At 38.3% G+C, this 26288-nt stretch overlaps 1 protein-coding gene across 9 annotated transcripts in view; it reads right to left on the minus strand.

The window, feature by feature from the left end:
• Window positions 1-26288, minus strand: part of SOX5 (SRY-box transcription factor 5) — a 930253-nt gene that overhangs the window by 815684 nt on the left and 88281 nt on the right. For 8 of the 9 annotated variants that reach the window (XM_042991948.1, XM_042991946.1, XM_042991954.1 and 5 more), the window contains one exon: window positions 6989-7065. The gene's annotated coding sequence lies outside the window, so the exon portion shown is untranslated. Of the gene's footprint in view, window positions 1-6988; window positions 7073-26288 lie in introns of those variants that run through there. The other variant, XM_042991953.1, reaches the window with a different exon arrangement.

Here is a 26288-nt window from a genome sequence, read left to right on the forward strand (position 1 = left end):
AGCTCCAATGCCAGGACTGTGTGATCAGGTAAGCAGTCAATACCAGGAGTCAGCAGAAAATCGCTATGAATCTGCCAGTCAGTTATATGGGTATTATTCCTTCCTCTGTAACTCGACATTTTAGATGAGTTTGGTATTTAGCAATTACTCAGATATAAAGTGACCGATTATTCAGAGGGGTTTTTTTCTAATTCTTTCAGATCCCTGAAAGAAAATCACAATGAGTTTTCATGGTAAAAAAATGAGAGCTATTAGTGTAACAGAATTACACACATAATAAAATGGTCTCATCTACCAGTAGAATCAAATGGTTTATAAAACTCCATTCCTCAAACACTTCATGCACAGAAATGCAAAAAAATAAATATTATTATTTCCATACATACTGTATTTATAGATACAAAAATATACAATTACATAGCTGTTAATCTGTTATTACCTTTACCCTTATTTAATGTTATTTAAGTGATGGAAATTTACCTGTAAAGTGGCATGTAACTAAATTTTGCTGAATTGGTTTTCCTGGTACTTTTCTCCTATTTGCTCTGCTTTTTCCCCTTTTCTCTCCTACCTGGCTCTTGACTTTGTGGGGTAAAAAAATAATAATAATTTAGATTCATCTTTTTTTGCTACATAAAGTTTCAGTTTCCCCTCTCATTCTTTCTTCTTTCTGCCATTACCCCTGGAAGACAGCCAGAAGCCACACTGGAGAGGTGCCAGGATATCCTGCTCTCATGCAGTTTGAGTGCCTCTGTGTATATATCTCTGCCAGGCTTACCTAAGTCACCACTTACAATATTGAGTAGAAAGAGCAGGTTGGAATAGTCAGCATTTATAAGTCAACTGGTTACATGATACAAAAATATATAGCCAACTTCAGAATTTATAGCAATAACATTTATGTATCGTGTTACTCCTAGAACAATCCAATTTATAAAGTGCCTATCGTGTATACATAAGGAATAATCATAAATCATTTACATTAAACAGTGTCAAGTAGCAAAACACAACTTTCCCCCTAAATTCTGCACACTAAGATTAATGAGGTTTTTGAAAGGAATCACACTAAAAAAAAAATCAGCTCTGATTCATCCTAGGTGGATAACATATCCATATAAAGGAGCAGGTGTCTGTAGTATGATTTAGAATACCTATGGAACATCTCTGGAAAATATTAACTTCCTCTGGAGTAGAGAGCCGTCCATGAAATAAGCTGGGAATGTGGCAAGAACCCAAGTCTGTCACCAACCTCAAGCTTTTTTTTTTATTTCCTTCTCAGTAAAGAATGGATTTAAAACAAACAAACAAAACTTTAGGCCCTATTTGACCAATTGTCTGACATGTTTTCATCTACAGGCACTTTTAGAAAATGTGGGAAAGATTATGTAGATTACCTGCTTTGTCTCTTTGACTTCTAGTTGGAGAAAAATTCCAATCAGTGACCAAAGCTATCAAAAGTTCTAAAGTGAAACTCAAATATGTATGTGGATTTTCTCCTGTTCACTCCTTAGCTCATTCCTTATTCAGACAGGCAGCTGTCTTTGGAAATGTATGCTTTGGGGTCTCAGATTAAGCCCATTCCTTCTCCTTAAAAAGCCCTTAAAATAAATAATAGGGAATGCTTTGACTGTTCACGTCTTTAAAAGCATTCAATCTTATCTGAAACTCACACCTACACAGCTGAATTGGACATCATGTAAGAACAATATATAGTTTCAATTGCTCTTACGGTATTTTGGTACTCTATCTTTTGTCTTTAGCTAAAGCATTACAAGAGTGACACATTCTTCCTGCTTTAACTTACAACCTTAAAAATATCCATGGATTGATTTTAACCAAAATGGAAGAATAACAACATTTTAAATTATATATTTTAAAAAGCTTGTTCTTTACAAACCTCATTTCTCTAAACTCCACTGATGACTAATACTACCATGCAGATAAGCAATTCTCTATCTTGGTTAGGTCTAAAACTGAATCTGAGAAGCAAGCAAATGTATAGCAAGAAAATCTGTAAACCAGTTTTCAATGAATGAACTACCTGCTGTTTCCTATTCACAGATAATTGACACCGTGTAAAGATCTGCTATAATCTAGAAAGCAAAACAAAACAAAAACCATACACACACAGCAATAATGGACCCACGAACTTTTCAAGTCAAGAAGAACTGGTGGCAAACTGAGGTTTTCAGGAGGAGTTTTTAAAAATAATAACATGTCAATCTGGAAAGCCAGGTATATTATGGCCTTTGCAGAAATATTTTGAAACAAGGTGGACACCTTTTGAAATAGCTGTAGCATTTCAGTAGCATTAATCGATAGGGAAAAATAGAATGTCCTTCTCCACAACTGACAATACTGAACTGAACACGGAGCAGTGACAATTCACTTTAGTCTTAAGTCATCAGTCACTTGTGTCATAAGATTTGGTCACTTTAGTCATAAGATTTTGGTTAAAAAGGCTATCCATTCATGAGGAAGAGTATTAAAACCTGAGAAGGTTTTTGCTTGTTTGAAAGAGACAAAACGTGGCACAGAAAACCCATCTTCAATTACCATGTTTATTCTCTAAAACTTATCTGGCATCCAAGGCGCCTGGGTGGTTCAGTAAGTTAAGCATCCAACTCTTGATTTCAGCTCAGGTCATGATCTCAGGGTTGTGGGATTGAGTCCCGCATGGGGCTCCACACTGAGCATGGAGCCTGCTTAATATTGTTTCTCTCTGCCCTACTCGTACTCTCTATCCTCTCTCTCCCTAAAATAAAAATAAATAAATAAAAATAAAAAATAAAAATATCTGGCAACCACGGAATTCTTTTCCATTTTTGAGGAGTATTTTGATTCACTTATGAAGAAAAACTCCTTTTGTGCTCAGTGATGCAACTTAATATCCCAGGCTAACTCCTTCTTGTCAAAAAATTGAGAATCCATGTAAAAGTAAGGCATAATGATGACTGTTATCTTGACAATTGCTATGTTACTGCCCACATTATTAAAAGCTTTTCTTGTAACCAATATTAATGAGAAGTACATAATCACTATGTCAGTATTTTTTTTTAATTTTTTTTAACGTTTATTTATTTTTGAGACAGAGGAGACAGAGCATGAACGGGGGAGGGGCAGAGAGAGAGGGAGACACAGGATCTGAAACAGGCTCCAGGCTCTGAGCCATCAGCACAGAGCCCGACGCGGGGCTGGAACTCACGTACCATGAGATCATGACCTGAGCCGAAGTCGGACGCTCAACCGACTGAGCCACCCAGGCGCCCCAAGTATTTTTAAAGTATCCCTATTTTCCAATGATTGACCTATATTTTCTACCGATTCTCCTAAGATTTTTCAATTAAAAATAATTTTAAGGAAATAACTGACTTCACCAACACGTTCCAAAATAAAATTGAGTGAAAAACAAACAAAAGAGGCAAATCAACAGGTAGTTTGGACCAATTATCAAATAATCACAAATTATTTTCATAGACCTGATTCATATTTTTCTGAGTAATAATATTTCAGTTTTTTTTTAAATTTGTGTATAGTTGACACACAATGTTACATTAGTTTCAGGTGTACAGTTGGGTGACTGGACAAGTTTATACATTATGCTATGCTCACTACAAGGGTAGCTGACATCTATCCCATTACATCACTATTACAGAATCTTGACTACATTCCTTATGCTGTGCCTTTTATTCCTTCATTAATACTTCTTTTAATTAAACTGACCAAACTGAAGGGACTTAGGATGCACATAAATGCAGGTCCCAAGAGCAATAAAAGTTATCGACCCAATATTGGAAAACTTTTTTTTTCCTAATAGAAGTCTCCCAATGTTGCCTGTTTAAAGTTCTTATCTTGAATAAAAGATTTTGCCTCAGATCTCACAATGTGAGATTGAACCCCATTGTCAGGCTACATGTTGAGCGTGGAGTCTGTTTAGGATTCTCTCCCTCCCTCTCTCCCCCTTCCCTATTCATGCTCTCTCTCAAAAAAAAAAAAAAAAGAGAGAGAGAGAGAGAGGTTTTTGCTCTTTTTCCTTATACAAAACAATAGTTACAGAACCACCTTCAGGGTGAACCACTCATTTCTACTTTAGCTAATAAGAAAATACAACTTCTTTATCGTTGTTAATTCGATATTATCAAACAAGTAGTTATAGATTATACTCATTTTGTGTCTTTATTCAGGAAACAATCAAAGTAAAAGCTTATTTTCCTTAGACAGCTATGGATATCAATACTGTTTTTTGTTTGTTACAGAAGGCATAGATTCAAGTATTACTTTTTAGAGTTTCTTAACCTAGAATCCATGTATTGTTAGGAAATCTATAGGTTTCTGTAATTATACGTAAAGTTTCATGTGTATATACCCATTGTGGGGTTTTTTTTTCTGGCAGTAATTTATTTATTCATTTATTTTTGCTACCTACCATCCATATACCCTCATTCTGTTACAAGTACCCCATTTCCCTCTGGGAGGCAATCCTAGTGCCTAGTCCATGGAAAGCGATAAAGCTGACTCTTTCTCTTGCTCCAAGAGAGGTGTGCAGGATTAGTCTGCGATTTAATCAAAACCAATTAGCACAAAGAGACTTTTGATAAGGCTTCCGGGAAAGAGGCTCTCTTTTTCCAGTTTGATCTGAATAAAGCCCAAGGGGATGCTAATACTCAGCAATGCCAATGCCACCATCTTGGTCGCAAATGAAGCCAAGACTGATGCTATATTAGTGGAAGCAAAGAAATGGAGAGAAGCTGAGTCCTGCTCACATTATTTTAATACATAAGTTAGCTCTATGCCTAGACTTCCCATATTTTAGTAAACAACACACAGACATGCATGCACATTCATACCATCTTTCTCCCCAACATACGCAGAGCTAACTTCTTCCTTCTTCAGCTTAACTGCTACTGGCTTTCTCTGACCTATGCTATCTAATAAGAATTCCACTCTCAGTATCTTTACATCTGTCCATCCTACCTGTCTCCTTACATGTGCTCAAAATCATATGCCATATGCAATATCTTAATTCAATGCACAGGAATTTGGCCAGTTTTCCAGCCCTTTTCTGTCAAACTATACAAAGTACAGGATTATCTTGTAATTTGGGGCAGGGGGGATAGGAGGGAGGAAAACAGACTTTAAAAACTGAAGATTCAAATAGAGGCCATATTGTAAATTTCACCAATGATGTACCAAATTGAAATTTTTATTAGACATATACGAGAAAACATATTTCAGTTAGGCAAATATCTTTAGCATAGATTAGGAACAAAGGATTTTTATGCATTTTAATCTGCATTCCAACCAGACTTAGCTGACATAATTATGGGGCCCCTAAAAGTAACAGTTAGGGTTTAGAAGCACGCCACTTCTTTTGAACTGGCTCTATAAATGCCAGGAGTGAGTATTTCAGATTAAATGAATAGATTAATAAACATCTTTGGAATATCCATCATTAAGGTTGATTTATGTTCTATTGCCAGCAATAATTCAAGGAAATGCCATGCTATTCAAAAAATATTTCATGCCGTTCTTCCCATTTGGCCAATGATATGACAACATGTAAGTATGACAGTATCTATATTCTTTCGTTGTACTAACTATACTCAAAAGCCGATAGAAATTAAACCACTTTAAGTTTACATGGGCATCAGCACAAGAACCACTCATATTTATAACTCTGATGAATGGCCTTTCATTTATAAATTTATAGCGTATCCATAATTTCTTTAGGGAACCAAAATGCTCATTCAAAAAATTGCCACAACATTTATCTATGCAAAGATGATGGATATGGTTTACAAAATTAAATGCTTTTAAAAATTAAAATCATATTGCAAAAAAAAAAAGAAAAGGACAGGTTTTTTTCTTGGGTTTCTCACATTTTAAAATGATCACAACTGCACTCTCAGCACTTAAAATGCTTAATCTAGATAGCATATTAATATATGTATTAAATATTTCCATATATATTGTTGCTAGTGTTGTGCAGCATCAGTGTGAACTACTGGACATCAAGTACTCATAAATTTATTTTATTTTCTAATTCTATTCCACTACATTAAGCTATAAAATATATAAGGTATAATTAGAATGTAATATTTTATATGTATATTACTGCATTTGCTGTACTTATTGCCTCAGGACCACTCCGAGCATACTGCATGGTGTGTTGTAAGCATGGACCATTGTAAAGTATAATTTAAATAAAATACGTATTTGCCAAATATCAACATCCGATTGTTTATACTTGTTATTTAAGTTTATTTTTATTTATTTTTGGGAGAGACATAGAAAACAAGCAGGGGATGAAGAGAGAGAGAGGGAGACAGAATTCCAAGCAGGCTCCATGCTGTCAGCAAAGAGCCCAATGCGGGGCTCAAACTCACGAACCAAGAGATCATGACCTGAGCCAAAAGTCAAGAGTCAAATGCTTAACCAACTGAGCCACCCAGGCGCCCCAATAGGGAATCCTATTTTATCCCAGTATAGACTTTGTTCAATTGGAAAAATCAGTTAAGTAGAAGAAAATGAAAGGTAAAAATTATCGCTAAAGTAACCAGTCAAAAGCAAAGTATCAACATGACAATTGTGAAGAAGAAATGCACATTGCTGTTATGTATGATGTGTTCTGGTGACATTCCTATTCTCCCTTCATTTCTCTCACATACTATTATAAGTAGGAAATGTACACAAATCTCAGTGCTATGTTGTTGGTTTTATTTCTGAAGTAGTTTTACTTTTTAAAGATCTATCCTACTATTAAAGAATATATAAAACGATTGAACCTGAGTTTACTTATTTGATAGTCATATGCACAACTATCTCCAAATCGGTAACTTTATCATTAGCTCACCCAGTCAAAAAAAAAAAAAAATGTGTTCCAAATGCTTGCAAAATTCATACGCAAAATATTTCTTACATATTGCACTCTATTTTGCTTAAAACTGACATAATGTTAAAAAAATAATAAAAGAAAGAGTTTACATACCCCAGTGGATCGCTAGCTCCTTCTGGACAGGAATTTATTTATCATCATCTTTGGGTTACCAGTGGCCGGCACAGCACCTGAGATATAAGGCATCCCCCATAAATGTGTTTGAATTAATTCAATGATAAAGTGCTGACTAGAATCCATTTGGAAGGAATGAGTTCAATGACATAACCATTCTATACATTAATCCTCTTCCTCTGTATCCTACATTATTAAAATAGCAGTGCACGTTCTTATACATTTGAATGACAACTTTATTCTGAAAACCATTCTCAAGAATAACTGCTTTTAAATTATTATTATACACTCTTGCTGTCCTTTGGGTTTGGTGAAGGCAATAAAGTGTTTGAAATCATGTACTTTTGAGTTAGGCAGACATAGATTTAAATCCTGTTTCCACCATCATTTTATTTACATGGTTTATATCTTATTTACAATGCTTAGCATACTGCCTGATACATAGGATGCCCTCAATAAATGATAACTACTATTTGCATTCATGACTCTTTCCCTCCCTCCTTTTCTGTGTGGTGAAGAATGACCTTATCCAAGGAAAGATCTGGCTTTGTCTTTGGCTACAGAGAGGTGATCTCTAGGGCCTCCATGTGTCACATCTGGCAGGAGTGTCTTTGCTTGCCTGAGGGCTTTGGCCACACAACAGTCAAACAGTGTGATTTTGGATGGGGGATTGGGGCCATGCAGTATCAGTTTTGCCTCTAGAAGGAACTGGAGATTAAAGGTATCAACCCATAGTGACATCCGGGAAGGGCTGGAGACTAAAGGTCAACAACTTGGGCAGTATGTAATTGCATCCCAATAAAAACTCTGGATGCCAAAGTCTCAAGTGAGCTTGCCTAGTTGACAATGCATGCTGTCACAATGATACTAGAAAAGTAATGCCTCCTGACTCTATCAGGAGAGCTCACTGAAAGCTCTGTGGTTGGTTCTGCAGGCCTCAAACTCAGACTCAGTCTCAGCCTTATACTTATCAGCTTGAGACTCGGCCTTACATACTTTTTCCCCTGGCAGATTTTAATGTATAGCCTTTCCCTGTAGTAAACTACAACTATGAGTATCATCTGTTTTAGTGAATACTTCTAGCAAATTGTCAAACTTGAAGGTGGTTTTAGAAACGTCTGAAACTTGGGAGTTGGTGTCAGAAGTGAGGAGTATGTGGAGAAATGTGTTTGTAGTTGACCGAGTTTGTAGTTGACTAATCATACGGCTGGTTAAACTCTTGTACCTTCCTTATTTAAATCTAGAAATTCCCCAAACTTTGAAAGATATTTTACTTTACACTCAAGTTACCTTAACAGAACTCTCACTATTAAAAATCACTTTGAAGTGATAGTGTTTTATGGCCTTGTCTTATTTTTTTCGTTGCTCACAAACAATAAAAACCACCCCCACCTCCACACTCCCAGTAATAAATGCAGAAGCATGTTTTGTTGGTTTTGTTTTGTTTTGGTAATGTGAATGGTAGTAATATTCAGAAGTGAATGAGTCACAAACAAGTAAAATTTCTAAAAATTAGTAATAGTTGATCTGTCAAGGTCAGATGTTAGAAAATTAACTTCATCAAAAGATGTGCCAGTTTTCAAACAAAATATTAATTAAATCACACTTTCATTTGTGCTTTTACTAAACGCTTACACTGCACTCTGCAAGAGGCTGTTCACAATCTTGTTGTTGGTAGTTTTTTGTTTTTTGGGGTTTTTTAAGGTTATAAACACAAATTTGGTAAGCAGAATTTAAGATGCCCCTCCCAAATCCTCCCAATTGGGGAACATGCTCTGCATAGTCCCGAGATATGTGAATATGACAGATTTGACTCTCATGAATAGGTTATATTACATAACACAATAGACTTTAAAGCAATGGGGTTATCTGGGTGGACATGACCTTTTAAATCTTGATCTAAAGGGCAAAGACAGAGAAAGATGGAGATTTGATGCATAAAGAGGATTCAATACACCATTGCTGGCTTCAGGATGGGGGGAGCATCTACAGAACCCCCAGGGAAGCTATGGACCACCCCTGATAGCCAGCATGGAAATAGGGACCACAGTCCTACAACCAGAAAGAGCCGAGTTCTATCAACAAGAATGAGTTTGGAGGCAAATTTCTGTTTCCCCAAGAATGTGCAGATAATGAGAACTCAACCAGGCTAACCTTGATTTCAGCCTGTTGTTCTCTGAGCAAAGAGAGCCATGCCACGCTAGAGTCCTGACCTAGAGAACTCTGAGCTAGAAAGTGGTCACTGTTTTAAGCCACAAAGTTTTTGCTAATTTGACACACACCAATAAAAGCTAATAAACACAAGAACAAAACTGCATATGTTTGACTGACCTCTGTTCAGAATTTCACTCTGAAAATAGGGACACTTATGTGATAAGATTCATTCACCATGTAGCCCCTAGTTTACCATAGCCAATACTGAAAATTCATAAACCCACTCTGAACAAGAAATACAGACAAGATACTATGCCATAAGCTATACACTGAATATTTGTGTCCTCCAGAATTCCTATGTTAAAACCTAATGCCCAATGTAACGGTATTAGGAGGTGGGGCCTTCAGTTCATGAGGGTGGAGCCCTTATGAATGGGATTCCTGCTCTTATCAAAGAGACCCCACAGAGCTTCCTACTCCTTTCTACCATGTGAGGTTACTGCAAAAAGATGGCCATTTAGAAAATGGGCTCTCTCTAGACACAATGTGCTGATGCCTTGATTATGGGCTTCCCAGTTACCGTAACTGTGAGAAATAAACTTCTGTTGTTTATAAGCCACTCACTTTATGGTATTTTATCATATTAGCTAAGACTAAGTATGGACTAAGAATGGAATGTTTTTATTGCCTATAAACAGATAATTTGGAAACCTCAACTCTCTCTCTCCTATATGGAAGGTGTTCAAAAAGTAACTTGAATATGCTGTGAATTATCTCTTGATTTTCTTGAGCCATCTTAAGGGGTGGGAACAGGCAGTGCTCAAGCCTTCTTGAGACATACATGGGAAACGACCATATGTTCGTTGCAGAATGACAAACTCTCTATGTATCTAGAAAGAGGTTGGAGGTCACTTAAGAGGAATCTCCCGAGAGTCTTCATAGAACCTGCTGCCACAGCTGCTCCCCGTCTCATTCTCTTTTCATTCATTACTACAATGATGCCATATTATTTTTAATAAAACACAAATCTTATCATGTGGTTCCCCCACTCAAAATATCCAACTGTGATGGCCCTCAATATAAATTTATTCATCCACTTATATGCTAACTATTTAAGTGTGTACAATATGCCAGGTTCGGGGCTAGGTGATAGGGACACGATAGTAAGTATGACAGACAAGGTCCTGCTCTTCACTGAGCTCTGCTCTTTCAAAAATATACTTCCTGTCTTATTCATAAAAGACTGTTTTTTAAATGTTTTTTTTTTAATTTTGGGGGGGGGGGCAGAGTGTGAGTGAGGTAGGGGCAGAGAGAGAGGGAGACACAGAAGCCGAAGCAGGCTCCAGGCTCTGAGCTGTCAGCACAGAGTCCGACACAGGGCTCGAACTCACCAACTGTGAGATCATGACCTGAGCTCAAGTCCAACGCTTAACCAAATGAGTCACCCAGGCGCCCCCTATTTTTTAAAAATGTTTTAATGTTTATTTACTTTTGAGAGAGCGCCCACCCATAAGCGGAGGAGGGCAGAGAGATAGGGGGACAGAGGATGCAAAGCAGCCTCTGTGCTGACAGCAGAGAGCCCTATGCAGGGCTCCAATTCACAATCCATGAGATCATGAGCCAAAGTTGAATGCTTAACCAACTGAGCCACCTATGTGCCTGACTATAATTAGTATTTAATCCTTAACTTGGGTTTCACTCCTCTGGGAAGCCCTCTTTGACAATTTTAGGCAAATTGGGCACCCCTTCTCTGTGTTCCCATAAAATACTGTTCCTAACCATATAATAACATTGACCATATTGTAATAAAATTGCATGAGATTACATATCTGAATCCTCCATAAGCAGAATATAGGGAGAAAATTCAAGAAGTGTATACATTCCAAATTCCTAGAGTCAATAAGAGATTATGAATGAGTAGTGCCCCTTGAGAGGAGCTAACCCTGGATCTACTTCCTTCTGTAGGATGGGATATACAATATATATACACAATGGAGAGAGTATCCTAACTTGAGAGTAAGAACTAATCTGGGAGGCTAGCTCTCAGAATGAGAGCCTGTGCTAGCCCACACATCTTACATTATGTTATGCTGTGATGATAATTCTTCCTGACCCTATATACCCTCTGTCTCAATTATGAGCTCCTGGGGGTCTGGCCCTTTGAAGACTCCAGTATGCAAGCTGGGAGGTCAGCTACTATCTAGCACAAAGAGGCTATTAATCAGCTTACCTAGTGAGACAACAATCTTGAATGACAGAATTTGAGAGTGAAAAGTTGTTTCAAGTTTTCTAAAACATTCCCTGTGAGAAAACACAAGCAAAATGTGGATCCTCACAGACAGAGCCAATATAGGAACTCTCATGTACTTAGGGAGGAAGGGGAAAAGAAGTCTAGGGCAAGGAGAGATGCAGAGCTCAGAGACAGGGGCCAGGGTTTCTGCACATCTTGTTATTTAACCTATAAGGAGGTGGGGCAGGAGAATGTCAGCTGGATAAAAGGAATCCAAGGGCCTATGGGCTAACAGTTCTCTTTCATGGACGTCACCTGTTGGGGAGAGGATGGAGGAGGTCAGAGGCCTCTCAGAGGATCCCTGTTGTAAGTCTTGTACCCACCTAACCTGCGAAGGAGAAATAAAACACTGGGGAAGGAAGGTTCCCAGGCAGACTGACTTAAAATGGGCTATTCTTCACAGGTTGTGTGCATGTACAAAGGACCTGACAACTTCTGTGTTCTGCTCCATCTTCTCCATTCCCAACATGCCCCCCCCTACACACACAAACACACACAAATGTGACACAGAGGAAGACTGAGAAAGCCCTGAGATGAGAAAAGGAAGAAAGACTTCAAGGTAATGGTAGGTCAATAGCAGCTGCTCCAGTTCAAAATCTAAGTGGGGCTAACTACACCATCAAGAACAGAAGCCTCTACTGCTAGAGACAGGATCAGAGAGCAGACGCCAGGAAGGATACAGAAGACATCCCCAGGGCCAGCAGCCTTAGATATCGTGCTCCACACTCCCGTGTCAGCCACAATGATTGATACATAAACCCCTCAAGATGGTTTTGTTAGTGTGGACAGGGGAGGGGCAGCAGGAAAGTGAGGTTTGTGAGGCACTTAGAAGGGCACAAAATGTAAGGAGCCATCCCCCTCAGGGTCATGCAAGCACAGGGTTGCCACCAGAGAGGGAAGCCTCCTTACATTTTACACCCAAGGTGCCTCTCTCACCCCAGCCTAGTCCTGGGTCTGGACGGGGAAATAGAGAAACAAACAGCAAGAGATGATTTGATAGCAAAGACACTGAGTTATTTTGTGTTATATTGCATTTATTTTTAGTGCCTGTCAATCTGCCCAGTAGGGTAGGGACTCCAGAATAAGAATGCATTACAGAAACAGCTCCATTTTCTTTGTATATTAGAGTATAAGTGGATAAATTGTGAATCTATTAGATGTGTCTCAAAAATAATTATAATGTTTAATCAGATTATTTCTCTATGTAAATTACCCAAATCACTATAAAAATCATTTTTTTCTTTATACTTTTATACATTCTCTAAGCATATCATGTGCCTGTTAAATCACATGCTACCTCACTCAACACTGAAACAAAATCAAGAACATTAATTTCTTAAGCGCCAATAAAAAGATGGCCACTTTACTCCCCTGCCAGCCTAAAGCATATTTCCTAGCATCCTCTTGCGAAGTCTGCCAAAAAGACACATCATCTAAAATCTTAAATTGCTATAAATCTGAGATACTATGGCAATTGCCTAATTTAAGCCATTAAGACACGTGTCGTGGTTCCTTCCACAAATTTCAAGAATGTTCACATGTTCTATTTAATAACTCCATAGGTAGCAGTATTATGTAGGAAACCGCTGCTAGGACCTGCAGGTTTTACCTTTGTTCTCTACCAAGTAGCTGAGTGTTCTTGGATAAGTCACTTATTCTTTCAGGGTATTATATTCATCACACTAAAAGGCTAACCTCAACAACTTCCAAAGGCCCACCTGCTCTTCTAACATTTCTACTTCAAGGAGGCAGTATCTTCTAATGTTATTGCTCAAAAAATTTATTTTCATGAGGCAGTAGTACAGAAACACACACAAAGTGAAACCGTAAAAACAGGATCATTTCCTCACTGCATTCTGTAGGTGAGAAAATTTGTTTACTAGAGTAATGACAAAACTGTGCCTGGAACCCAGGGCTGCTCTTTACCAGCTTGGTGCTCTTCCTGGTGATTTCTAATCCTTTTGGAAAGGCCATTAGGGCTGAGAGTGCCGGCTCTGAAGCCAGCCTGCTAGGTTTACATTCCTGTTCTCACTCATCAGCTGTGTGATCCTCGCCTCAGTTTCCATGTCTACAAGATATGAGGAATAACACCAACAGCAAAGGGCTGTTGTGAGGAGTGAAATAATGAGTACAAAGCAAACGCATAGGACCCTTCCTGGCAGCCAGTAAGTACTTAGCAAATGTTGGTCTTTATTACTACTCTGATGGCACATGTGGACAATACGGAGACCAAAACATTCTGTGTGTACACAGAAGAGAACATAAAAGGCTTGCTAATAAATACCACTGGAGATTCACTCATCTAAAAAGTCCATTCCTTACTCTCCTAAGCACACCATATAGATAGCAGAAAGGAAGTTTTTGTCAGGACTAGAGATAAAAGAAATGTGAAGTCATTTACTAGCAGAGTTTTAGGGAGGAACCCTAGCTTCCCACCTTCACTTTATCATTAGTAACTGGATTCTGGAAAGCTAGACCATGTCTCCAAGTCTCAGTTTCCTTCTTGGAACTTTTCCTATCCAGGGATACTTCTGGAGGTTTCTCAGATGTCATTCATAATTGAGGTCAAAAAGGAGATTCCATATATTAATTTTAATAATTCTCATTAAGTGAACAATATATAATCTTTAATTACCAAATCTTTTATTTCCTTGTTTCACATCAGATTTCCTGCCATTATTAATTTAGGAATGATTATAGGAAAACATGCATAATTTGCAATTCAAACAGTCTTTAATCTTAAAAGGATTTCCATGGGTGGAAGAAATGGTGAACAAGTGCCCCAGCTCTGTCCCTTGCATGGCCCACCACTTGCACAAGGGATCTCAACTCATAAAGGAGGAGCAGCGCTGTATGGCTTTAAAATGACTTCATTCCCATATTTACATATTTTTAATAGGGCTATGATGAATCTCCTTCCGCTTGACTCCTATTTTGAGCTGTGATATTTTAATCTCCATTCTTGCTGCAACTTAGCAGATGAATGTGCAGTGTGACAGAGCTCAGAGGAAATAGTATAAATAAAGCAAAGTGGAGCTATGACATCTCACATTTTATAGCTTTTTTATTGTAGCCGAAGCATAAACAGAGCACAGCTGTGTTATACTTACCGCTGTGAGCACTCCCTCAATCCGCACCCCCTATTGCTTTTAAAAAGACAGTGCTCTTATTCAGAAAGCTATGGCTGTGGGTAGCATGGCCCCACCAGGGCAGCCTCTACCCCAGACCTGTCCATTTAATGTGTTTCTCCTCTTATAGATGTAGATTTGTCGTGTTCTGTATCATTCGTCTGACTGAAAACCAATATGCCAACCGTAGCCCAGACTGTACTGCAGCAAAAGTGCACTGCTCTCACCGAGTGGAAGACAACACCACAACCAAAACTATAATTTTCACTCCTTCTCAACACACACGTTGCACCCAAATAATGTCCAAACACTCTCTTAATAGAAGACACACAACTAGCTGGAAGTATTCAAAATAGTGCACTCTCTTAACGAGAAGCCCCTTCTAAAATGAAGAAGTTATACTTCTCACTTTCACGTTAATTCTTAGTCATGTTTGGGTGAAAGTTGGAAATGCCAAGAGGGTGAAACAGAGCGAGAGCTAAAAGAGTGGCACTGAGATGAGCAAAATAATTTCACTTGCTGAGACAGTCATCAGAGTTTATAATTTTCCAGGCTTGTTACATACTTCAATAAACCTGAAGAAGACACAGTAAACCAAGCAGCGAGCACATTCCACACTCTGACAAATAAGAAATTATGTATACACAGGGTCCAGGACAAGCACCTGATCTAAGCAAAGCCAATCAGAGTCCTTCCCTGAGATATTTTATTTAAGTAGGATGGAAAAAGCAGCAAGCTATGAAATTCCTGAGCTGGCATCCATGGAGACATTCCTCCCCTAGGGAGAAATCTCTATTGCAGCAAGAAAGAGTAAAGTCGCTATCTAAAGTGACGGGGAGACAAGGCAAAGGGATCAAACCCTGAAAGAGATGGACTCCATGGTCCCAACTTCTCCCTAGGCCAGTCCTCAGAAGCCATTCCTGCCTTCCCCCAATTTGGTTACTTGCCTTCTTTGTATTCCTTCACCCAACACATTTCAGCTTTTTCTTTTAAGCCACCTCAAATCAGGTTTCATCATAAATAAATAAATAAATAAATAAATAAATAAATAAATATCCTAACTATTACACCTTCTAGAAGAGACACTCTTTTTCATTTGGCTTAGGATTTTTTCTTCTTTTTTTCAAATACCACCACACTCTTTGTGGGAAGGAGGGAAAACCCTCTGGGCTTGTAAAGGAATGTGTAATGAAAATTCAAAGACACATGCATCCAAGTGAAAAGAATATAGGGGCATAGTAGCCTATACACCAGCAAAGTGAACTGAAAGACAGGAAGATTGATTTGCATCATCATTAACATGGAAAGAGAAAAGCACAAGAACACAATAACCGCAAGAACCACCTCCATTGACAAACATAATTGTTTCGAAACAACAGGCCCAACTGGGCTAACACAGGGGCAAAGTTGGTACCCCAAGCTTCTCAGCTATCTATCCGCCCAAAGTTGCTCTTCTGCCAAGCTCATTGTTTACCAAGCTGCCAGCCCAGCCCAGGGATCTGATTAGCAATTTGCACTTTTGTGAGAGGATTAACAGAATTCCTTTGTTTTGATGTCGGATTATCAAACTGCATCTTTAAAGAGGTGTGACCTCATCCAGATTCATAAGCCTGCTCCCTTGAGAATGACTTGAATTTTACTCTACTTGCGCAACATATAATTTCATAAAGGAGTTACTGTCAAAACATGGTACTCAATTCTTGATGTGTGCGAAGAAGCACATTTGTAATGTAAATAACCTCAGAAGTTTTGTGATATTTTAAAATAACCCATCTGGTGGGAAAACAAGGATTTTCAACCCATTTGGTTCCAGCACTGTAAATTAGTGTGCATCTAGCTCATAGAACCCAGAGATAAACCCCATTCTCAAACAGAGACTCATGATGCTTTTCTTTTCAAGGGCAAGCATTTTTAATTGTCCCATTCTCTTGAAATATTTTGAAAAAGGAAAGCAGAATGAGCAAAAGAATACACTGAGGAAAACCAAAGAATTCGATGGCTAAGTTCAACACGATGATGATATCAAACTGTTTATAGTGCATGGTCTGTGTGTCCAGCTTTACCTAAATAAAGATAAAGGAAGAAAAAACAACTCAGGTTTATATTTCATTGACTAATAGGCAACTAATCAGAAAGAGAGTCTTGGAAATTTCCACCAAAGTTGGGCACAAGTAAAACTTTCAAAGGGGGCATGTACAGGGTGGTATGCAACAGACTGAGAAAATTAGTCTGCAGACTTTGCACTGGTGTGATTTTTACTTGAGGTGGCCATCTCAGATAGAAGGCACAAGAACAGTCTGGGCTGTGAAAGGCATGCATTCCTGGTGTGAGAACTGTATCTTGGGAAGTACAGAAATGCTCATTCAGCTACAAATAGCAAAAGGGCAGTCTGGCCACAACAAATTCTCAAAAAGCCAGACACTGCTGCAGATGAAACGGCAGCTTTAGTTGTTGACAAACTAAAAATCAAAACAAACAACCAACCAGAACATCCTGTCTCATAAAGAGGAAGTATAATTAAATATGTGTCTATTTTTAATATTAATACAGATTGTTACCCAAGGTTGATAGATTGGGAATGTTTCTTTCAGTTAGGCAGGCCCTGATAAATCAGGTGAAAGGTATGTTTCTCTGTACATATGTATGTTTATAAGTACAATGCATATACACATGGCTATTAAATCGATGGTTCTTTTTTAATTAATTTATTTAGAGAGTGAGAGAGAAACAGAGCACAGGAGCAGGGGAGGGGCAGAGAGAGGGAAACAGAAAGTCCCAAGCAGGCTCCACGCTGTCAGCTCAGAGCCCGACATGGGGCTCGAACTCATGAGCCGTTAGATCATGACCTGAGCCGAAGTTGGACACTTAACCAACTGAGCCACCCAGGTGCCCCTGAATCCCTCTTAAACAGCTTTCTCTTATATTTGAAAATAGCCCTTCTACATGGATTATTTGCTAGTTTTGCCTTACTAACTAAATTGGAAGTATCCTTTAAAGGTGGATCATGGGGCGCCTGGGTGGCTCAGTCAGTTGAGCATCCGACTTCAGCTCAGGTCAGGATCTCACGGTTGGTTGGTAAGTTTGAGCCTCACATGGGGCTCTGTACTGACAGCTCAGAGCCTGGAGCCTGCTTCAGATTCTGTCTCCCTCTCTCTGTGCCCTTCCGCCACTCATGCTCGCCTGCGCTCGCTCTCTCGCTCTCTCTCAAAAATCAATAAACATTAAAAAAAATTTTTTTTTAAGTGTATCATGTCTCTTAAGAGTCTCATCCAGTGGCCTGCATACAGTTTGGTGTTTAATAAAAGTTGGATAAATAAATTCAAAAGACTTGTAGTTAATTAAACAAATATGTCAGGTAGAGTGGGAGGAAAAAAATAATTTAGTAAGAATTTGACTTTAACCACAAAGCTGCCTATATGGAATTCAAGAAGAAAACAATGTGCATTATTTATACTTTCTGTAACCATAAATATAGAACACCAGCCAAAATCAACCTTGAATTATTCATTTAGTCAACATATATCTGTAGAATGTCTCCATTTGCTAGGAACTAACTTGGGCTCCAGAGATAGAGCAGTAAACAAAACTAACCACCTCCTTGCCCTCGTACAGCTAACATTCTACTCGGGGAGAAAAAAAAAAAAAGATAAATGAATTGATATTATGCTATGTTAGTTAGAAAAGGGCTAAGGACAAAGATTCAAGAGGTGATAGAAAGTGTTTAGGGAAGTGCTAGATAAAGTTTTAGAGGAGAAGGAAGGGCCTCACTGAGAAGGTGCCATTTGAGTCAAGACCTGAAGGAAGGGCTGGTATGACTAATTCGGTAATGGAGCAAGAGCATTATAGGTAGAGGAAACCTTGTAGAATGCAAAAGCCTTAAGAAGGGTGGTGCCCAGCCTGTTAGAGAAAGACCAATGGGCAGTATGGTTACTGCGGAGTGAGTGAGAGGAGGAGAAGCGGAAGGTGAACTCAGCAAACAGAAGGATAGGGGCTGACTCCGCTCCATGAGGGTCGCGGTTAAGGACTCCACTGAGGAAGGAAGCCATTGCAGGGTCTGGAGCAGAGAAGGACAGAATATGACTAATCTGATTTACACTGTAAAGGATCACCCTGGCTGCCGTATGAAAACTGACTGAAGGGGAACAAAGGCAGGAGTCCAGTTAGAAGCCTACAGCCGCAAGCGGAAATGATGGTGGCTTGGACCAGACTGGAAATAGTGGAGATGAGGAAAGGTCCTCAGAGCTTGGAAATATGTTGAAGGTCATGCTGACAGAGTTTTGCCACGGGATTAGGTGGAGTACAAGTGAAAGATAGGAGTCGAGGATGATGAAAGTTTTGGGGTCTGAGCAATGAGAAGAATGGATTTTCCTTTACCTGGGCCAAGGAAAGACTTCCAGGGAAACAGGTGTGAAGGGCACATCCAGGGCTCATATAGATGTGCAGTGTGGAGTTGCCAAGGAGCCATTCCGGCATGTGTGTGTGGAGTTCAGGAGAGAGGTCACAATGTAACAGAAATTTATATTTCCCAAACAACATTTTTCCTAGCTCTGAACACTACAAGCAATTGTTTTTGAACGAGTCTTTATTTAAAAGGACAGAATTTGCAGGGTCTAACATAATGGCCTTTTAAAAAGTACAGAAATCCGTATCCAGCCATTTGCCTTTAATAGAAACAATTTCTTAAAGATCATACACTGATAAATCATAGGCAGTTAAATTCATGCTGTCAATGCACATAATGAATGCTAAAGGAATAGCCTAAGTTTGGTCGTCTGACCTGATAGGTCTGGAGATCAGATAATTCAGAACAAATATTTAGCACCATCCCTGGATGTATATGTTTCACATTTTTCCAGGAATGGAAAGGAAACTTACATGCTCATGCTTCTGAAGGTCTGTTGAGGATACCTCATACTGAGCACATTTTATGTTTCAGCTTCAAGATTTATGTAAAATTTTAAAAATAAACTTAAAAGATTTTATGTTTTAAAGTTCTTAATTATATGACTTGACCTTTAAATCACTATGTAAAAATGACTTTGAGAACTGTATATTAATTACATTATAGTCATTATCATCATCACCATCATAGCTATCTTTTCTTAAGCTCTACTACATCCCAGGCCTTGTGTATGACTTTTATAATACTACATATCAGACTCTGTGTGCTCTATGTATTAAATCATTTAATATTAACCCCACATTATTCATAAATATTTGTTACACCCAAGCCAAATGTCTCATGAAAGAACTTTATACAGAAATGTCTTCTATTTCATTGTGAAATCAAAAACAACAGCAAAGAATAAAATGTACATAAATATGGGGAATTGGAAGCAATTGAGAAAGTTCTACTCCTGGGTACTTGTCATGTAAGTGGGAAATGTCCATCTGAACAATAATCCTATACTAAATGTCCTCTACCAAATTAAATGCCCTATTCCAGTGAAACATCATCCATGACAATGAATTGACAATAATTTGAGTTGCTGGTTAATAAAAATTAATATAGCACTTGTTGAAATAAAAAGTAATCTAAAACTATTGGCCTTTAGTAAAGAGCAAAATTACTGTACAAAATATTGAAAGGAAAAAAGTTACATTTCTAAAAATCCAACCAATCTAATCAAGTATTTATGATATGTATCTGGATGTCCAGAAACAAATTAAAATAGAAAATATACTTCCACAGTCTTCAGTATTTCTTCCAAATCCTATATCCACTCAAGTTGGCAGGACATAATCAGTGGTTTATTTGGATATTGTCCACAGTTGTAAATGAGCATCATCGTTTCTGTGTTTTGGCAATGGACCATGTAAATGATTATACTGCTATATATTTAATGTAGTAGATATAAAACATGGCACAAAGTAAAAGTACCAAGTTTAGAAAACCATCTCATCAAATAACTCCCCTAAATTCCTCAACGTAAGTAGCCTGCAGACGGTAGGGTTGCCAAATGTAGCATCTCCATTAACACAATCACTCAAGTAACTTTCCATTTCTTCTCCTATCACTTTCACCCCATATCCCAACCCTCTAGATCCCGTTTATAAAAAGGAGTGAAGAGTGACATAAAGTGTGCCTCCTGGCCAGCACAGAGTCAGATGTGGGTTCCATGGCCGATCTAGCACCCCCTCTACAAATCCGGAAGGAAATCTACTGATACACACGGGAGAGAAGACACACACGCTTCTTTGACATCTTTCATGCTCGTGAAAGCCGACTATAATTTTCTTAGAATATTAAAGTGCCATATTTTTACTGTCATTTTAAACTAAAAAGAAAAGTAGGGCTAAAATACATAATCAGTAAAATAGTTAAGTAGGCAAATTTTATTTCTCCAAATCTTACATCTTCCTTGACAACAAGCTTCTTTTTCTTCTGCCACTTCTTTCCTCAGACCTGCCTCTGACCACATTAGAGTTCAATTTATTTGTCAGTGAAGCTGATCTCAAGGCGAACACCCCATACTTATAACATTCCCTTTGCTTTTTCATTCTCATCAAAATGTACCTTCTTTTCCATGTTCTATTAGCCCAGCCCAAATCTTGAACTTCTAAAACCACAGCTAGCCAAGTGATAATATAGTCGCTGCCAATATGCCAGAGATTAGAAGCAGAAACTTGGAGTTGCAAAGGAAATTTCTGAGGTAATTAATTCAACTCTTCACTTCAAACTAGAATCCTCTATGTAATTTCTCTATAGTCATCTCAGACTCCGTACAACTCTATCCAGAGATCAAAATGCACTTCATTTTTTTTAAATAAGTAAATCCATGTTGACAGACTGGAAGGCTCAAATTTTTTTTTTTAAATGTCTTTATTTTTGAAAGAGAGACAGAGTGTGTGTGTGTGAGAGAGAGAGAGAGAGAGAGAGAGAGCAAGAGCGTGCATGAGCGGGGCATGGGTGGAGAGAGACGAGACAGAGGATCTGAAGTGGGATCTGAAGCAGGTTCCATGCTGACAACAAAGAGCCTTATGAGAGGCTCCAACTCAGAACCACAAGATCATAACCTGAGCCTGTCGGTCGCTTAAATGACTAGGTCATCCAGGCGCCCCCAAATGCCCTTCATCTTGGTGTAAAACATCCAATTTTAACTTTCCTCTACTGGTCTCGGTTCTAGAGCTATGCATAATCATTTGTGTTTCAAACCCAGATGCAAGCCCACCTTTCACCCAGCTCTGTGTCCTGGGTTGCTGACTTCTATAACATATCAAGAGAGCCCCTTGCTCCCAGGCTTCCGGTGGGGTTTTGAAAATGAGAGGCTTCAGCCAGAGATCAAACAGCAAGAAAAGAGTGAGGGCAGGATACGTTATTTCTGCAGCTCCCTCCTTGCAAGTGACTTTCAGAGTCTGGTGGTATCTATCTCCCTAGTCAGGTGGGCTTCTCCATACAGCTCCTTTCTCCTGGTCCCTTCAGACCTAGAGGTGGTGACAACTCTCTGCTATTATTATCCCCAGAGTACTTCACCACCCTTGTTGGTTCCTTTCAATAACTGCTTTATTGAGATATAACTCACATACCACACAATTCATCCATTTAAAGTGTACAATTCAATGGTTTTTTGACATATTCATAAAGTTATACAACCATTACCACAATCAATTTTGGAACATTTTCATCTCTCTGAAAACAAACTCCATACTCATTAGCAGTCATTCTCTGTTTTCTCTCAACCCCTCAGCCTAAGGCAAACACAAATCTACTTTCTGTTTTTAAAGACTTGGCTATGTGGCTATTTCATATAAACAGAGTCATTCTATATGTAGTCTGTTGTGACTGGCTCTTTTAGCTTATCAAATGTTTTCAAGGTTCATCCATGTTGAAGGGTGTATCAGTACATCATTTCTTTTTCTTTCTAAATAATATCCCATTGTATAGATACGCCACATTTTATCTATTCATCAGTTCATGGATATTTGGGTTCTTTCCACTTTTGGGCTATTATGAGTAATTTTGCTATGAGTATTGTGTACAAGTTTTCATGTGGACATGTTTTCAACTCTTGAATGAACTTGAGAATGGAACTGCTGAGTCATACGGTAACTCACAAGGTTTAACCTTGTAAGAATCGGAGACAGACTCTTCCAAGCAGTTGCCCATCTTACACTCCCATCTGTGATGTACGAGGGTTCTGAATCCTCCATGTCCTCTACCAATACTTATTATTACGTCTTTCTTATTGTGGAAATTTTAATGAGTGTAAAGTCTCTTACTGTGGTCCTGGTTTTCAAAACCCTGTCTATATCCTTATAACTATTCCTTTTATTAAATTCTCCTCAAATTATTCCACCTCGGGGCGCCTGGGTGGCTCAGTCGGTTGAGCCTCCCACTTCAGCTCAGGTCACGATCTCACGGTCTGTGAGTTCGAGCCCCGCGTCGGGCTCTGGGCTGATGGCTCAGAGCCTGGAGCCTGCTTCCGATTCTGTGTCTCCCTCTCTCTCTGCCCCTCCCCCGTTCATGCTCTGTCTCTCTCTGTCTCAAAAATAAATAAACGTTAAAAAAAAATTAAAAAATTAAAAAATTAAAAAATTAAAAAACATTAAAAAAAAAATTATTCCACCTAAGTCCATCATCTGTTTGGGTTTTATTTCATCATCTATTTCTTGCCAGACCCTGACTGACTCCAAGGCCAATCCTTTTTGACATTTTGAAGGACTGTTTTGGAATCCTTCCTAAGTTTCTCTTTTTCAAGCTAAACAACTTCTTATAGGAACTATTAGTATCCAGATTATCTACCCCTATAATTCACCAGCTTTAGGCATTAAATTGTCAATGTCCTTAAAATTATTTTACCCATAAGTGACATATGAACTGACTAGTATACTTTTCACCAGGTGATTATTTCATTGGTTATAGACACTATACTTCTTCTAATAATGCTGTTAAAGGTGACACTACCTCTTATCTGAGCAGATAGATCTTAACTGTTGGTTTATACTGAACATGAAATCAACCTGAATATCTTAAAAATGGACTGTCAAACTCAAATACCCCCTACCTATAATTGGCCAATTGATTTCAAAATTATATGTAGAATTACTTTTACACTGTTAAATTTCATCTTGTTAAGTTTGGGCCAACACTGAGTCTATCACTGACTTTGTAAGTACCAAATGAGATAAAATGGGTTAAAGTGGCAAGTGTGTCCTTGAACAAAAATGATAAAGTGTTAGTCCTCTTGCTTACTTTCTTCTTTCATCAAAGCTCTTTTTAATGAATAGACAAGGCTTAGCATGTCATATGTGGTCAAGTCTAAAGAAACAATTAGATGGACCCTACCTAGGAGTGTCCATTCTTTCTATCACATCCATTACAAGCCAAGACTCTTGGGGTCCCATTGCTATGCTAACCTACCCTAATAGCCTAAATTGTTATTTCTTGTCTTTTTGACACTAGCCATTCTGACAGATAGAAGGTGATATCTCACTATAATTTGATTTGTATTTCCCTGATGATTAGCGATATTGAGTATCTTTTCATGTGTCTGTTGGCCATTTGTATGCCTTCTTTCAAAAAGCATCTATTCAGGTTCTCTGCCCGTTTCTTAATTGAATTTTTTTTTGTTTGTTTGTTTTTTTGTTTTGGTGTTGAGTTATAGAAGTTCCTTAAATATTTTGAATATTGACCCTTTGTTGGATTATCGTTTGCAGGTATCTTCTCCCATTTAGCAGGTTACCTTTTTATTTTTTTGATGGTTTCCTTCACTATATAAAAGTTCTGTTGTTGTTGTTGTTGTTGTTGTTATTGTTGTTTCGTTTTGGTGTAGTCCCAGTGGTTTATTTAATTTTTTTTTAGTGGTTTCTTTTTTTTTAATTTTATTTTTTATTTTTTAAAAATTTACGTCCAAATTAGTTAGCATATAGTGCAACAATGATTTCAGGAGTAGATTCCTTAGTGCCCCTTACCCATTTTAGCCCATCCCTTCTCCCACAACTCCTCTAGTAACCCTCAGTTTGTTCTCCATATTTATGAATCTCTTCTGTTTTGTCCCCCTCCCTGTTTTTATATTATTTTTGTTTCCCTTCCCTTATGTTCATCTGTTTTGTCTCTTAAAGTCCTCATAGGAGTGAAGTCATAGGATTTTTGTCTTTCTCTAACTGACTAATTTCATTTAGCATAATACCCTCCAGTTCCATCTACGTAGCTGCAAATGGCAAGATTTCATTCTTTTTGATTGCCGAGTCATTCTCCATAGTATGTATGTATGTATGTATGTATGTATGTATGTGTGTGTGTGTATGTGTGCGTGTATATATATATATATATATATATATATATATACCACCTCTTCTTTATCCATTCATCCATCAATGGACATTTGGACTCTTTCCATACTTTGTCTATTGTTGACAGTGCCGCTATAAACATGGGGGTGCATGTGTCCCTTCGAAACAGCACACCTGTACCCCGTGGATAAATGCCTAGTAGTGCAATTGCTGGGTCATAGGGTAGTTCTATTTTTAGTTTTTTGAGGAACCTCCATACTGTTTTCCAGAATGGTTGCACCAGCTTGCATTCCCACCAACAATGCAAAAGAGATCCTCTTTCTCCGCATCCTCGTCAGCATCTGTTGTTGCCTGAGTTGTTCATGTTAGCCATTCTGACAGGTGTGAGGTGGTATCTCATTGTGGTTTTGATTTGTATTTCCCTGATGATGAGTGATGTTGAGCATTTTTTCATGTGTTGGTTGGCCATCTGGATGTCTTCTTTGGAGAAGTGTCTATTCATGTCTTTTGCCCAATTCTTCATTGGATTATTTGTTTTTTCAGTATTGAGTTTGATAAGTTCTTTATAGATTTTGGATACTAACCCTTTATCTGATATGTCATTTGCAAATATCTTCTCCCATTCTGTCGGTTGCCTTTTAGTCTTGCTGATTGTTGCCTTCACTGTGCAGAAGCTTTTTATTTTGATGAGGTCCCAGTAGTTCATTTTTGCTTTTGTTTCCCTTGCCTCCAGAGACGTGTTGAGTAAGAAGTTGCTGTGGCCAAGGTCAAAGAGATTTTTGCCTGCTTTCTCCTCAAGGATTTTGATGGCTTCCTGTCTTACAATGAGGTCTTTCATCCACTTTGAGTTTATTTTTGTGTATGGTGTAAGAAAGTGGTCCAGGTTCATTCTTCTGCATATTGCTGTCCAGTTTTCCCAGCACCACTTGAAGAGACTGTCTTTATTCCATTGGATATTCTTTCCTGATTTGTCAAAGATTAGTTGGCCATACGTTTGTGGGTCCATTTCTGGGTTCTCTATTCTGTTCCATTGATCTGAGTGTCTGTCCTTGTGCCAGTACCATACTGTCTTGATGATTACAGCTTTGTAGTATAGCTTGAAGTCTGGGATTGTGATGCCTCCTACTTTGGTTTTCTTTTTCAAGATCGCTTTGGCTATTTGGGGTCTTTTCTGGTTCCATACAAATTTTAGGATTGTTTGTTCCAGCTCTGTGAAGAATGCTGGTATTATTTTGATAGGGATTGCATTGAATATGTAGATGGCTTTGGGTAGTATTGACATTTTAACAATATTTGTTCTTCCTATCCAGGAGCATGGAATATTTTTCCATTTTTTTGTGTGTCTTCAATTTCTTTCATAAGCTTTCTATAGTTTTCAGTGTACCAATAGTTTATTTTTGCTTTTGTCTCCTTTGCCTGAGGGGACATATCTAGAAAAATGTTGCTAAGGCCATGATGGCTAAGAGATTACTGT

Source organism: Panthera tigris, chromosome B4, assembly GCF_018350195.1.
Source record: "Panthera tigris isolate Pti1 chromosome B4, P.tigris_Pti1_mat1.1, whole genome shotgun sequence".
In the NCBI taxonomy this organism is placed as follows: domain Eukaryota; kingdom Metazoa; phylum Chordata; class Mammalia; order Carnivora; family Felidae; genus Panthera; species Panthera tigris.